The sequence below is a fragment of the Mastomys coucha genome, unplaced genomic scaffold (genome assembly GCF_008632895.1).
Source record: "Mastomys coucha isolate ucsf_1 unplaced genomic scaffold, UCSF_Mcou_1 pScaffold6, whole genome shotgun sequence".
NCBI classification, from domain to species: Eukaryota; Metazoa; Chordata; class Mammalia; order Rodentia; family Muridae; genus Mastomys; species Mastomys coucha.
In genome coordinates this window covers 2,750,556-2,766,971 of record NW_022196912.1, presented here as the reverse complement: position 1 = coordinate 2,766,971, position 16,416 = coordinate 2,750,556, and the positions used below count along the sequence as shown (strand labels likewise).

The following is a 16,416-nucleotide window of genomic DNA, read 5'->3' as shown; positions in this document are numbered from 1 at the left end:
TAGTTGAAGGGCCCAAGTGAGGATGCCTCAGTCCCACTTGGGAGAAAAAAGAAAGCAACCACAAGGGGGGAGAAAGGGACCTGGGTCGGAAAGTATGTGGGAGGAGAGTGGAGAGGGGAACTTGGTTGGTTATTGCATGGGGGGAAAAGGCCTGAAATCCCTGAGGGCAAGCGAAGAATGGAAACATGCAATCTCGGGAGGTAGGAGGTTAGGGGAACCCTCCAGAACATACCTGAGACCTGGAAGGTGAGAGAATCTCAGAATTCAAAGGGAAGGACTTTAGATGAAATGCACTACAGTAGTGGGAGGGAATTTATAGAGCCCACCTCCATCAGGAAGACGGAGCATCAAATGAGGGAGAGGGGGTCCATCCCACAGTCACAACTCTGACCCATATTTATTTCTGTCTGAAAGAATTACACGGATGGAAATGGAGAGGAGCCAGAGGAAAAGAAGGTCCAGTGACAGACCCAAAATGGGATCCAGCTCAAAGGGAAGTCCCAAGGCCTGACACTATTACTGAGGGTATGGAGCACTCACAAAAAGGGACCTAAAATGACTGCCCTCCTAAAGATCCAACAAGCAGCTGAAAGAGTCAGATGCAGATATTTACACCCAACCAATGGACAGAAACAGCTGGCCCCTGTTGTTGAATTAGGGAAGGCTGAAAGAAGCTGAGGAGAAGGGCAACCCTGTATGAGGACCAGCAGTCTCAATTAATCTGGAACCCAGAAATCTCTCAAACACTGGGTCACCAAACAGGCAGCATACACCAGCTGATATGAGACCCCCAACACACATACAGTAGAGGACTACTGGTTCTGTGTTCATTCAGAGATGATGTACCTAACCCTCAAGAGATTAGAGGCCCCAGGGAGTTTAGAGGTCAGGTGGGGTTGGGGCTGGGGACATCAATGTGGAGACAGGACAGTGGGGATGTGGTATTGGATTGGAACAGTTGGAATGTGGACAGGGGGAGGAATAAAACAGGGAGTGCGAAAAATAAATTAATTAATTAAAAGAAAAATTTTTAAAAAGGTTTAACAAGTACGACCTCATAGAAACTCTGCTTAGTTAGGACAGGTTAGAGAAGTCCAGCCTATCCCTCTTGCCAAATATTGAGGTACAATTTCAGGAAGCTTCATAGTGCTACTGACATATATTAAGTCAGTAATATTTAATGATTACTAAATTATTAAGTACTTCTTTGTTTACTAATTTTTCTTTTACTCAAAGTTGGCCTTCAGTTATCTATCTTATGTTCTTTGGCTAGAAATTTCATTCTAGCTTGGATTATTCACAATTATCCATTAGTCTAGCCCCCAAGTATGTAGAAATTAAATAACAATATCTTCTGTATATTTATTCAAAATACTGAATAATTTTATTAACTCAGTGTAAGAACAAAATACTTTAGGAAGAGGTAAAGGCACAGACTATAAAAATAGTAGTTCTTCATCTGTTTTTGTCTCTAAGTGGCACATGACTCGGAAACTTTCTCAATAACTTGTGTTCATGATAACGTCAAATATGTAAGACCTTCAATATTTTCAATTAGTTAGCAAATCTGTCTCCTAATTTTTCATTTTTCAATGAGTATGTTATTAAATAATTTTAATCAATTTCCTAGGAAGAGGTCGGTATTAACATTATCATGAACCAGGTAATTGCTACATTATTAACTATAAGAAATATAGATAAATCTATTAGCTAAACTTGTGTATAAAGACAATTTTAATATAGTCTTTACTGCAAATAGTTTTAACCCTTAAATAATTCCTGGGGTTTGTTTTGTTTGTTTGTTTTGGGTAGAAATTGCTAAAAATACCTTTCTATATGCCACACATAAGACAAATATGTTTTCTGGTATATTTTGACATGAAATTTGAGATAATGGAACTTATTAGTGACATAATTTTCAGGGGTTATACACCATTGTCTAGCTTCATAATGTTTTATGTGATTCTAACACATGTAAAACACAGAAAGAGAAATTCACATGATTGAAAATGTAACCTGTGGCATTTGACATTTTCACACTAGAGTATTATATTTATATGATTTCTGCCCTATACTCTCCTCTTTCCAACTCCTGTTATGCCCCTTCTCTTATTACACACACACACACACACACACACACACACACACACGACTGCTGAGTTCACTTGGTGTTCCTCACATGTATATGTATTTAGGGCTGATGATTTGGGAATAGGTAACCTATCAGGGGACTAGTTCCCAGAGATGATTGATTCTTTCTCTCTTAGCAACATTTAATTGCTTATTGCTCCTCACCTAGGGGTGGTACCTTATAAGATTTTCCCTATCTATGTTGACATATCAGCTGGCATGGACATTGTTAATGCTTAGTTTAGATGACCTTATTTTTGAAGTCTCATGGTTGCATCTTCCATTTGCTATGTAAAGAAACTCTCTAAAAGGAGACTTCCTGGTCTGACTATTACAATGTTTTTGTGATGTTCCTATGCTTTAGGAACTCCAGGAATGATGAGTAAAAAGGACATGAGGGAATATGCTTTATATTTACTTTAAAATGTACACATTATATGCATCCATAAATACATATGTGTATATGTGTAGGCATATATAAATAACAAGTTATAGTACTTGGGGTGACAATGATCTACACAGGAACTGTAGACTATCTAAGAACACCCCCCACACCCTCAGTGCCAGGTAAAGTAAAGCTCTCTCCTTTTCAGATGTTGATCAGGGGAGTACAAGACATTACTTAAAAACATAGTAATGCTGCTGGTTTTGCTTGCATCGCAAAAGTTGAAAGTAATGAGACCTTTTTGCTGAAGATACCAAATGCTGTGGACATGAATATTGGAGAAATTGAGCTGCTAACTTGAAAGCCTCCTTTTTGAGGACTAGGTTCCACAATATTGAAGTTACTATGCCAGTTGACAAAGGAGATAAACAATCAACAATCCTAGTCAGGCATCAAGTCTAAAAACCATGACTAGCAAAGCAACATATATGCATGTCGATGGGTATGGGTATGTATATGTATGTGATGTTAGTAAGTCGTATCATATATGTATATTGGTACAACTACACACACACACACACACACACACACACACACACACACACACAGTGGTTTGCTTTTGTATCTTGGGGCAAACTAACGGCCTATTCAAGATGAAAGAAATTTTGGCCTGGTACTCTAATCTTAGGCTGTTACCTGTGGCTGCTTAGGTAGTGGATCCTACAGGAAAAGCTACATCTCCAACTTTCCTAGACCTGTAAAATTCTCAGCTGCATTCTAAGTACCTATCCTTGTATACATATGTATACAAGTGTAGCCCTTACCACAAATTAAATAAAGTTTCCTTTCTCCCAGTGAACTAAGATCATCACAGAAATCCACAACTGATCACAATGCAGAGAGCAACTTATACCAGCATTTTTGAAAATTTAGCAATCTAATTTCATATCATTTTCTTATCTGATTAACTGTTCTTTTCTCTTTCTAGTCTTGCTTTAAAAGGAAAAGGTCATTGAAGATTTTGTGAAAGTAAAAAATTGTAAGCCCTAATTAAGGGCTCATTAAGTCACATTTTAAATGAGAATAACACCCAGACCACATTACAGGTCAAAGAGCTCCAAGAACAAGTAAGTCAAATTTATATAGACATGGATTGCTACCAGGGATAAATATTACAGCTCCTAGCATCTAAAGTTGTTTTGATTAGATGGTATTGGGGGAAATGTTTAGTCCATAATTATAATAGAAAAATAATTGTATTAGATTTAGAAGAGCCAGGTTTTGATCATTGTACATTGTCTTACTAATCATAAATTTTATTCTCTTCCAGATCTGTTTCTTTCTTCATTAAATACACATGAGACATGTTCTGTACCTTTACTGGTGAATTATTAAAAAATTATGTTAAAATGCTGTAAATTTTAGAAGAATATATAAAAAAACAACATTCCTATTAAGGAACCAACACAATATAAATGAAACAAATTCACTGTTATATAGCAAGACTCTTGGTTAGCAAGCATTTTTAAAAATGTTTAAGTTCATTTTTAAGTTCAGCATCATGTGTCTTACATCCTTGTCGATTACTGTGCTTTATGAAAGATAAACTTTAAGATGAATATAATAAGACAATTCTTCTGGTTCTCAATTGATATTCAAATGTTATAAATGTTTATATTAACTGAAATAAAAGTTAAAATGGGCTGAAGTAATTATAACTTTAGAAACATTAGAGTACAAATCTGTCCTAGTTTATTTTATGGGTATTTCTATTTTTGCAGTTCTTAGAAAGTAAAATATTTATCTGTAAGTTATCGCAAATATAAAGTGATTTCACACCTAAAAATCACTGAGTTAAATTAGCTCAATAATTATAAATCTAGAAGAATCTCTACATAAAATTGACAGGGACCAAAATAAGGGAAATAAGGTTCTAGGAAAGTTATTAATATTTTAACCCCAAAGGAAGCCAAATAATATCCAATCACTTTATATTTATAAATGATAGTTATAATATTAAATTCACATTTTATATTAAACTTTGAAATTATAAAGCATTATTGGAAGATGGTTTAATTAGAAGTTTAGGATATTATTTAAAATCATAAAAATATACTTCCTTATATTTCATCATAGTTTTTCTAGACAATGATAATATCAACACAGTAAAGCAGTGGCAGGTATAATAAACCTTTATTTCTTATGACAAAATCGTATTTCCATTCTGGAAAAATTAATCTCTTTGCCTTTGTCAACATGAAAAAAAAATTGGTAGACTACAAAGGTACTGAGTCACGTTTTTCACTATTCTTTCTCCTTACTTGAAAATAATCTTCTCTAAATTCAGGTAAAATGAATGTTATCACAAAATAATAATTTATCATTGAGATCCAGAAACTGTACACTATAACACTTTATCATATTTTTAAAAAGATTTTCCTATGCAAATCAAATGTAAAGTTAGATATACACTTTGTCAAGGCATTTAAAATACAGTATAGACAAAATCTTAATCCTGTATTTGTTTCTATCATTTTACCCTTTTAGAATTTCATACATATTTGTAATAAAATATGTTCATATCTACCCTGTATATTCCTCCAAGTCCCTGGAAATCTACCAACATTTCCCCCTCTCAGATTCTTGTCTTCTTCTTCTTTCAAATAATAAAACCTAGGATTTTGAAGTTGAATTAGGAGTTGTATGACACTAATTATGCCATGCATTTAAAGTGTTTGAAAACTTGAAATAGAAAGTAAGCACTCATCTGTTTGAATTTCTTTTTATTTGCATGAGACAAAGTGAAAATTCTCTACAAAATTTATACTCAGAATGAAAATGAACCCAGACTGAAACATAGCTAAAGAAAATCCTGGTTTTGATTTTAAGCTTTTCTCTTTTGCACCCATTGTGGGGAGAAAAAAGAGTGCTTCGCTGAGCTCAGAAAGCCTTAGCCTCAGAGAACAAAAGAATTTCCATACTAAATCCTGTGAATGTGTTAGTAGCCAGGAAACTTAAGCTCAGATTTAAACATCTGGGTCTGAATGCTAACCAAACTGCAAAAGGTAGATTTCAGAGCTGAGGGTCATTGCAATCCTTCATCCTCTTTTTTCAAAACAAAGGACTCAAACCAAGAATAATCATAACTTTTGAATTACATACAGCATATTGCAAAATATCAATATTATTTTTAGAGAGTAAACGGGTATCTATCACAGAATATATTTTGTGTGTTGTCAGCCTCAAAAAGACATGGCAAAACAATGTCTTGGAATTTTGAAAGGTCAAAAATCATCATCATCTTGCCATGTTTTTGACATTCTTAGCATAACACTAATGAAAATTCACATAGTAATTATAAAGGGATCAGAAATATTATTACAGAAACAGAACTGGCACTTACAAGTCTCCTAATATTCAGTCATTTCTTCCAATCTTCAATTATGAGAACCATGGTCAAATTTTGCAATATTAAAAATAAATAAAACATTTAAAGAGCAGTAGATTTAATCTTAATTACACTTCAAATACCTCTGTTGTACACAGTCCTGCAAGTGCAACAAAGTTCTCTGAGACATTAAGTACATGGACAATTATGACTGTGGTTCTTTCCACTCACTTTGTTGAGAAGCAAGGCAATTGAAAAATCAAACCTGAAAGATTCCCTAAAATCATAGGTCCTTCATTATCTGACTGGATCTGAAATTATTTCCTTTTAAAATTCTTTAAGCATGTAATTTATTCAAACCACAGTCTGTAAATATGGATCAACTCTCAATGTGTATCATTTTCAGGAGGCCTGATAAGATAGATTTACAATAAGGAATACAAAACTGGCCCTGGAGGAACAGGTATACTCTGAGTCCATACAATATGTCTAGTGTAAGAAAGCTTGTTGGAAGGTAGATCACTAGACTGAAGGACATATACCGTAAATCTTGTACCATTGCTTTAAGGACGAGATTGTGCATACAACTCTCAAAATTCTTTTTGTCCTCATCCTTCATTCTAGTTTATTATTGCTGAAAAACTAGATATGGTGGTTCTACTTAGCATTCCTTTAGAAACCATTTACCAGTGCCTACTTGAACTATGTTCAAGGACACAGATTAGTAAGAAGAAATATAACTGCATTATAGTTTTTGCTATTCATAGCAGCTATTATCAGGTTGTGTGTGACAGTTTTGCAAATTTCTCTCCTACTTATAGTAAAGATGCCTCTGAAACTGCCAAGTTAAAAGTTGGTGTTCTTTCTTTTGTGCTATTATTCTAAATTTCAATGTTATATTAATGCCACTATTGAATCACATAAATATATAGTTTTAGAAGCCTGTCTCTATTACTCCTCATGTGTTTTGAAGCATGTACGATATCTTCTCTATTCCTATATTACAAAAACAAACAAATAACCAGGCAGTGGTGGCGCATGCTTTAATCCCAGCACTTGGGAGGCAGAGGTAGGCGGATTTCTGAGTTCGAGGCCAGCCTGGTCTACACAATGAGTTCCAGGACAGCCAGGGCTATACAGAGAAACCCTGACTTGAAAAACCACACACACACACACAAAAAAAAAAAAAACCAAAAAAACATAAAAACAAAAAACCCAAACCAAAACAAAAAACAAACAAATAGAAAGCAAACAAACAAACAACATTCTTCACACTTGAAAGATCTTAGAAAAGATTTGTAAGATGGGTATAGTTGGGTATTCCTCTAATCCTAGAATTTGGGAGGTGGAGGATTAGGAGTTTGAAACTAGCTTGAGCTACATGAGGACCTGTGCCAGGGAGAAAAAAGAGGAAGGAAAACGAGGGAAAAGGAGGAGGCAGGGAGATCATGAATACCAACTGTCTTCAGTGGATACTGTGAGGCAGATGACTTCAGTCATCCTTCAGGGAAGTACTACCTGTTCTTAGCATCAACTTCATCTTTGAAAAATGTTGAAGGTTCTCTCTGAATGTTTCATTTGAGATTCTAGTAGGTGTTCCCCCTTTCACAGCCTCAACCTCTGCAGTAAGCTGCATATTCAGTGATAACAAATATAACCTTCCCCAATACTATGTGGTTTTGCTTTTGTTTTTTTGTTTGTTAGTTTTTTGTTTTTGTTTTTGTTTTTTTGTTTTTGTTTTTGTTTTGTTTTTGTTTTGAGTTTTGTTTTTGTTTTTGTTTTTACAGAGAAAGCCATTTGGTCTTTGTGTATCCCAAGGTAGAATTGAAACTGCAAGTGGCATCTAGCTGGTAGAGCAGTACCTTTCTTCCTGAAGAATAGGCTCATCAAGAGACTTAAAATACCAGTAACCTTATATACCTGTCTTCTTCTCTGCTCTTGAAACCAGAGCTTTGATGACCTCACTTCATACCTAGCAAGTTTAATCTGTCTTGTTTTAAATTCCTATGGACACCTACTGTACATATATAAAATGAAATATTCTATACTATTAAAATAGTCTTAAAGAAAAACATATTAGCAGCATTTGTATTTTATTTTCTCTGGTGAAACAGAACTTATATTTGAGTTCCTCTGTGAGGTTATAAACAAACAGAACACCAATGGCCACATGTTTGATTCTCTTCATGAATAGTTATTACACTTAAAAGATAGGTTTGAATTTAAGGTAAAATGTCCTGCTTTGACTGTATTCAAATGTCTTAGATCGCTCTCTTCATACGGCCTCGCCAAAATAAATGGCACATCTCACTTTCTGGCACCTACAATAACCCTGCAACTCCTTGAAGATGATAAATTGTTTTTTGACTAGACAAGTCTACATATTATTCATATAAATTTCCATATCTCATATAATGCCTTTCTTTGCATCTCTTAAAGGGTTAATGACATTTTATATAATATGGAATTTGCGTTCAAGGTTGGAAAACTGCTCTTATAAAGCCAGAAGACTATGATGATATTACTAAAAATTACTGTCCTCAAGCTTGTTGAATAAGGAATCCTGGAAGGCTTACCGCTATCTATATTAGATACACACACACACACACACACACACACACACACACACACACACGTGTTAAAATGACAATTGTCGTACTTCTATCCCAAGTGTGAAGTGGAAAGCAACATTTACAAAGAGTTTGTACACTTCTCATGCCAACACCTCCATATGAAAGTATTTCTGCTTCTCACCCTGACTAGAGAACAGAAGCTGAAGTGAACATTTCTTTGAGAATATTTTCTTTCTTTTTATTCACATGTTAAACAACCAAACTTTTATTTTATTTTATTTTTTTTTTTATTTTTTATTAGATTTTTTTCTTTATTTACATGTCATATGATTTTTCTTTTCCCAGTTTCCCCTCTCAGGAACAAACAAACAAACAAACAAACAAAAACAACAAGAACAAACTCCTGTTGCTTCCCTCCTCCCCATGGTTGCCACCCACCCTCCCACTTATTGGCCCTGGCATTCCCCTACACTGGGGCACAGAACCTCCACAGGAACAAGGACCTCTCCTTTACAGGCTGAGGGTAACATAGGGTCATACTAGTAGGAAGTCTAACTTGACCAGCTCCTCTGCCACATGTTAGAAGTCAGCAATCACCAAAAGGTTTGGAACTGACGAAACATTCTCTTCACTACTCCTACAATAGGGAAATTTTTTCTTGTACAAATGCAGAGGGCTTCCCTTCAGTCTCTGAATCAGTGCGGAAGGGAACAGAGTGTATGTATTGATCTTTGTGCCGGGAACAGACTAACACCCTTAAACTGATCCTAGTAGAATTATTTCAATCCTATGAAAGAAAATGACCTGAAATATACAGAACCCCTCAAGCTGCAACTTCTTCCCTACATCCAGATAATTGCACTAGAGATTTCAGGAGATTGAAATTTAGCCTTTTCAAATTCTAGATCCCAGGCTGACATAGTTCCCTCACCACACAAAGCAGATTAGAAATCCTTCAAGTTGTATCCAATTTCTGCAATTTTACAATTTTCAAGATAGCTGTACAGGATCCTTGCTAAAAACTTATTTAAAATATCCCATCATAAGTTTTATATATTTCTATGACTCTAAAATATATTTGCTAGACAGCTACCTTATTTTAGCTTTAGAATGTATATCAGGTGTGTTTTTTTCCCAGACACAAGCAATTAAAGAGTTGGAAAATAGGCTATGGAAAGCTCCAAAGAATTAATCTTTTGGGAACAAATCTTGCAATACCAAACATGCTCTGGCTCCCTTGAGTACCCATGCTGACAAGTTGCTGGTTAAGCAAGCCAACTAGAAGGTATCTACACAAAGCATCACAATTAAACACTCTGCTTACCACAAGCATGCTTCCTGGCAGAATTTCTTACTAAGCTGGTATGACCACATGGCCAACTTCAGAACTTTTTTGAAGGAACACCCTCCCCGCTTGTATTCAACAGCTGTGTAGTTATCTGTGTTCATGTTTTACTGAATGTCATCTAGTTATTTTACTTTAGAATCCCATGGGATTTGTATCCTCAAGCCAAACAACCTGTTAGAAATAAACAGCAGACAACAGTTTCTCTCTTATCTGCTTGCTGCCTAACAAATCAAAACACACTGAGATGTGAAATTATTAGAGAAGGTTTGCGGACAAAGAAATAAAATAAAAACCGAGTTGTCAAATGGGACTCCATGCTGCTCAGTAACATGTTGCCATGGCAAGCAGCGTCTGCTATGCTATTGATATGTTAGTGAGTATGATACACGAGACACAAAATTCTCAGTACCCATTAAGCACTACACAAAATGTCTACCTTTATGTATACATATTTCATCTTTTACTTTTTAGTAGTAAAACCCAGGACTACCATACCCTGAAGATGGTTTTTAAAGTAAAAAGAAATTGTATTGTTTTGATATGTTTAATGTGTTTACATTTTACCCATGAATCTCTAAACAAACAATCAGAAAACTAGTCAGAAATACTTTCAAATGTCCAAAGGTCATTTTTACCCTGAGCAGTAATAATTATATCAAAGGATTGAAGAGAACTGAAGATCGAAGGAAGCATGGTTCATCTTTTTACCCTTTCCTACTTCCTCTTAATTCAATATGAGAGATTATCAAATGTCACAAAATACAAGAGAAATCCCCTGTATGTAATCTACTGCCGGAAATAAACAACTTTGTTGCTTAACTGTGCCATTAAGAGAAAGACATCTATGGGGTTCTCATTGCTTAACAGTATAACACATCTGTTGTTATCCTGTTTGTTATATTAAGATTAACCACAATAACACTGACAATATTGACTCATTTAAAAGCTTGTCACACTCCACTGATGCTTTGAGTCCTAAAGACACAATGACTGAAATAAGAAGTGACTAGGGGGAAAATTAAAAATTATGGAATGTGAGAGAGGTGAAGAGCACAGGGCAGACAGGAAACAGGACTTGTTCCCCCAGGACATTAACTCTTGCCTGTCTTTTCTTTCCAGTGAAGAGAACCACAAAATTGATGGAGTTGTTACCCAACTTAAGCCCATTGCTGCTGTATGAATACTGCCAGAATGGGAGAAAGTTTGTCAGCATAGTTAAAAGGGGGCTTATATCATTTCCACAAGACTATTAAAACAGAAACAATCTAAAATCAAATATTCCACAAAGGAACTCATTCGATACAGCTCAATATTTAAGTAATAATGAAGCCAAATTGAATTTCAAATAAAACACAAGAGGGTAAGTAGCTGTCTCTGTAGATGAAAGGCCTGCTTTAAAAGCAAGAGGACCTGAATTTGATAACAAGCAAAAGAATAAGTAAATAAAAGTTGGGTGTATTCATTCCATTTGTAGGAATTTATTCATCATAAAAAATATTTTAAATGATATTTTTAAAAATTAAAGTTATTTGTTATACTAAAAATTTTAAAACAATCTATCCACCATTAGAAAACAGTTCAATAAATAGTTTTTGCATACAAAAGCAATCGCACATTATGAGGAAAATAGATTGTTTTATTGAAAACCTAGTAGTATCTAAAGTACAGCATAGAAAAATGATCAAATTATGGAATATGTATTAGAAGGTAAAAGTTCACCTTTCTGATAAATGGTCAAATACAACTATTTGTGCATATACCCATGTGTAGAAAAATGTGTGCATAAAATATTAGATTGGAATTTTAGACAGCATAGAAAACACAGTACATTATATTCTGATTTTAACTTTTATTCTCCTCACTATTATGTTATCTAAGTTTTCAATGAGTATTTTTATGATCTAGAAATAATATACATTAAAACATGAGTTGTTATTAAAAGCAAATAGTCTCTAATCTATAAGGTAACAAATAAAATTCAATTCTTTCTGAACAGATTGTTGTAAAATATTATTGGCCTTACAAACTAGACCTATGCATCACTACTCTATTGAATCCAGTTTATGTCGAGATCGTTTGAAAAATGCAACAAAAAATCCAGCAAATAAAAATAACTGTTAAGTAATGGAAATGTAGTCTATGGAAATGAAGGGAGTTCACTCAAAAGTAGGAGAGTATGAAACCATTGATGATTTTCTCACATAATAATGAGCAACAAATATATAGTGATTCAATATAACAAATGCATCCCCCAGCCACGTCACACATGTACCATTCTTTGCATTAGACAGCTACAGTTGTTTGAAGTTAGGCACCAGTTCTTTCCACAGTATGAAATATCTCTGTAATGCCTGTAGTTTAATGAGCAAATGAACTCGATTTTGAAACCCATGTAGTAGCTACCTTACCTCACTCAATTTTGTTACTGAAATTTCAACCCCTTCTCCTTGCCGTGCCCTGTAGGATATGGAGCCCCAAATACCTGCTTTTATAGCTAATTAACAGTAATGAGTAGAATGACATACCTTTTTTCTTTGAATATCTCTATCAAAGAAATGTCCAACCAGCAGGAGCTATACTGTAACACTACTCCCAGCCCACTTTGCTCTCCTCATTAATATGCTTAAATACATAAATAAGGCCAATAATATTTTACAACAATCTGTTCCGAAAGAATTGAATTTTATTTGTTACCTTATGGATGAGAGACTCTATCCTGCCTATGTATTTAATAAAAAAAAAAAATGTTTTAAGGGTCATGTGTTTCAGGCCTCAGGAAGCAGTATTAGAGCCTACAGACTAAATGTTCAGAACTGCATTGATGATTTTTATTTTGTTTTCACAAAAAAATATAATTTTTCTTTTATAAATATAATTATATAATTAATATATAATACAATTTGGCCCAAGATATAAGCACATCTTAAAAATTAACAGACACCTAGAATTCTACTTAAGAAGTAATTCTTGCTTCCAAATATTGAATGCTGTGTCAGAGCTCTGCATATTTTAGTACAGTTATGTTAAAAGACTCAGAATTCTCCCATCTTTGTCATGGTAAAGGAATCTCACAACCTAGTACACCATAAGGACCAATTTTCTTAATTGATATTCAGATCATGGGACCACTTGTGAAAGAGACTGAGATAGTCTCAGATTTTCCATTAAACTAAAAAAAAAAGAAAAGAGAAAGAAAGAAGAAAAAAGCAGAGCGAAACAATGAAAAGGAAAGAAAGGGAAAGAAAAAAAGGAAAGGAAAGGAAAGGAAAGGAAAGAAAAGAAAAGTTCTGAAGCCATAGAGAAATGTTTCAAATCCAGGGAATTATTAGTTTTGTGATTTTGGTTAATTTATTTTAAAATACAATCCCATATCTGTGAAATGAAAACAATTCTTTCTTCAGTGAATTACTGATAATATTAAGTAAAGTATATTTTTTGCCAATATACTTAAATCGATGCATTGTTCATAATAAGTACTCAGTGCATGATAAATAATCTGACCTAGTTATTGTTCTTACTAAGAAAATGAATTGGGCAAGCATAATTTCAGAAGGAGAGTTTAGCCTTTAGCTTTGATTTTAGTTTGGCTTTACTTATAACTATCTTCAAGCACGTAATGTGTAAAAAAGGTAAAACTCTAAATAAGCAGTAATCTGAGAATTCATCTCACATTCAGCATTTAATCAAGTGTCAGATGTTCACAAAACTAGAGAAACAATACAGGATGGTGACACAAACAGGAGCTCCCTAGCAAGAACCTACCAAACAACAACAACAAAAATAAAAAAGAATAATAAAGGACTAATAGGTAGCTCAGAGGTAGAACACTTGCTTAACATGGCTTTGATCTCTACCATCAGCAAGGTGACGAAGCCACATGGCTAACTTTCCTAACATCTTATCACTGAGGCCTCTGTGAGGTGCGTGTGTGCTTCAGGGGGTTGGAAGTAAAGATCACAGCTGTGTAGCATTTGCTTGTACCATTATCCTTTGGAAGTCTACCTCATACTGTGCGCGAAGGAGAACAGTATCAAAGTGAGACCTGTAGAATGGAAAATTACCAGTTAAAGATCAGAGAGACCAACAGGCACTCTGAAGGAGCTCACCTGTTTTTTCATTCACTTATGGTGCCGTTTTCTGCCAGTAACTGTGTGTTATTTACTAAACATGATGTTAGTATATGCAAAGTGAAAAACTACATAACATATAAAACCTATAGTATGATATTATACAATATATTAATATAATATAATATGTTCCCATTGACATCAAATTGAAGAGTTGGCAGTACATATAAAAATAGTACAGTAATATGAAATTAAACTATATATAAAAAAAATCAATGACCTCTAATAGTACCAAGAAGGATATCATTACTTTTGTTATAAGGGACAGAGTAATGTTTTGTAAATATGTATTTTTAAAAAATAATTTAAAGACCAGGCAGTGGTGGCACACACCTTTAATCCTAGCAAGCGATTTTGTGAGTTTGAGGCCAGCCTGGTTTACAGAGTGAGTTCCAGGACACCCAGGACTACACAGAGAAACCCTGTCTCAAAAAAACCAAAATAATAATAAAATAATGATAATAATAATAATTTAAAAATTAAAAATGTATTAGAAAGTCATGCAGGGAATAGATGTGAGAGGAATATTTCAAAGAAGAATTGGCATGAACAGAAACAGTTTAGAATTCCATTTTTTCTGTCACTTATGATAAAATATATAATTGTATTCCTTTATTTTTTAATTTAGATATATCCCATACAAATCACACCAATTGCTATTTATCTACTTAAAACTACAGGATGTTTGAGAAATCTAGCCAGATAGCTTTTTATGTTTCTAATTTACTACACAATGTCTGTGTTGAAGATTACTGAAATACACAGCCATTTTTGTTGTGTTGGTACATTAAAGCTGAGGATGCTTGACTTTACGCATGTGCCCTGAACAGACCAAAGGCAGGGTTGTAGGGGTTGGTCTCACTGAGGATGGATGATCATTGTACTCTCATCTGGATCATGTCAGGCATCTGCCCATGGGACTTGCCCACTTGTCCTCAGGGACTTGGGGGTCAGACTAGGTGAATTTGACCCTGAATTTGTCACTTTGTAGATGGGAGATGCATTTCTCAACAACTAAATGAGGACTCCAGTTTGTTTTCTTTGGGGGTTTTTAGATGGGTTTCGAGGCATTTTGATATCATTGATCACTTTATATGACACAAAAAGACTATTATGGTGTTGAATGATTTTGTTGTGATTTTATGCAAGGGTAATTAAAAACCTCAGCCCACATTCTCACATTCTATGCCTGCTCTGCCTAGAAAACAGTGTACATCCAATAATTCTAAGATATTTTAAGTCAGAAAGTCATGCTTCATTTGATTCTGTATGTTCATAGTACTGGAAGTTGCTTGACACATAAGCAGGTAAAACATGAGATAAAGTCATGTGCAGGCTATGTGTGAGCTAGGCAGATAAACAAGTCTAGACTGTACCTTTATTATTGGACCAACCACGAAGTTTGGATTTAGAATTATTTGTAATAAAAGTCTATGGATATCTTTAGAAGCAGGTTAAGAAATAGTTTTATTATCACTTTTGGCCTGAAAATACACACTGCTTTAGGATATGATGCACATGACCCCTGGAGTACCAAATACATACATAGTCTAAGTTGGTAGAACTAAGTCAGTAGAACTGCTAGAAACCTAAACTGTGTCCACTCATATTGACTGATCACTTACTGAATTCAAGGCTCAGACTGGCTCTGTCACAAAACAGATGTTATCACGAAGTTTATTACTGCTCAACATCATCCTGTCTATCATGAATAAAAAATCATTAAAATGTAAAAATGTCTAAGAGACTTTATGAGGCAGAACTGTAAACTCAGGAGGCTGAGGCAGGAGGATATTCAACTCCACGTTTCTTAGGCCAACTTAGTGAGACTTGTCTCTTGAAACATAAGCAAACAGGAGACACACCTCAGTGGTAGGGAAAATGTGGTGCATATGCCAGGCCCTTGGTTAAATCACCAATATTGACAATGGAAGGAGAAAGACAGTATCTTAAACATTTCCAAAAATGTTCTGGCCCAGAAACTTGCCAAATAAAGCAGAAGAAAGTATGAGGGCAGCAAAAAGAATAAAATGTGTGCATTTGCTAATTTTCTTCAAGGAGTATCTTTGCTTCATAGAAAATTAAATTGCCAAGTGTCTTTGTATATAACTTTGATGAATATATAATCAATTTTTCCCATTAAATAAGCATTGTTAAGCAATGCTCTGCATGATACAGGACCACGCCCTTTCTGACCAGCTGTGATCCCATGCCTTGCAGTGGGAGGAAATTTTAGCTAGGGAGTTGGGCAGAATTTCAGATTGAGTAGCTAAGCCTGTGCCACTGTTTCATTGCTTGTTCTTATGAAGTAAGAGCCTTGCACTGGGGAAGATGAGCAAGTAGTAAGTAGTTACAATGTGTTAACAATAATGCTGGGAGTCAGTGAATGCAACACTATGTCTGCTTTGCAGTCATAATTTTCCTCTCAATATTGAAGAGAGTGAGGAGTCCATAATAAACACCAC

At 34.7% G+C, this 16,416-nt stretch overlaps 1 protein-coding gene and 1 long non-coding RNA gene across 35 annotated transcripts in view; one reads left to right on the top strand and one right to left on the bottom strand.

Annotated features, from left to right (window-relative positions):
- Positions 1 to 3,934, top strand: part of LOC116080250 — a 27,621-nt gene extending 23,687 nt beyond the window's left edge. Inside the window, exons 4-5 of the long non-coding RNA XR_004114364.1 lie at positions 3,504 to 3,642; positions 3,846 to 3,934. This is a non-coding gene — a long non-coding RNA (uncharacterized LOC116080250). The remainder of the gene's footprint in view (positions 1 to 3,503; positions 3,643 to 3,845) is intronic.
- The window catches only part of Nrxn1 (neurexin 1), a 1,104,407-nt gene that overhangs the window by 327,986 nt on the left and 760,005 nt on the right, over positions 1 to 16,416 (bottom strand). The gene's annotated exons all lie outside the window — the stretch shown is intronic.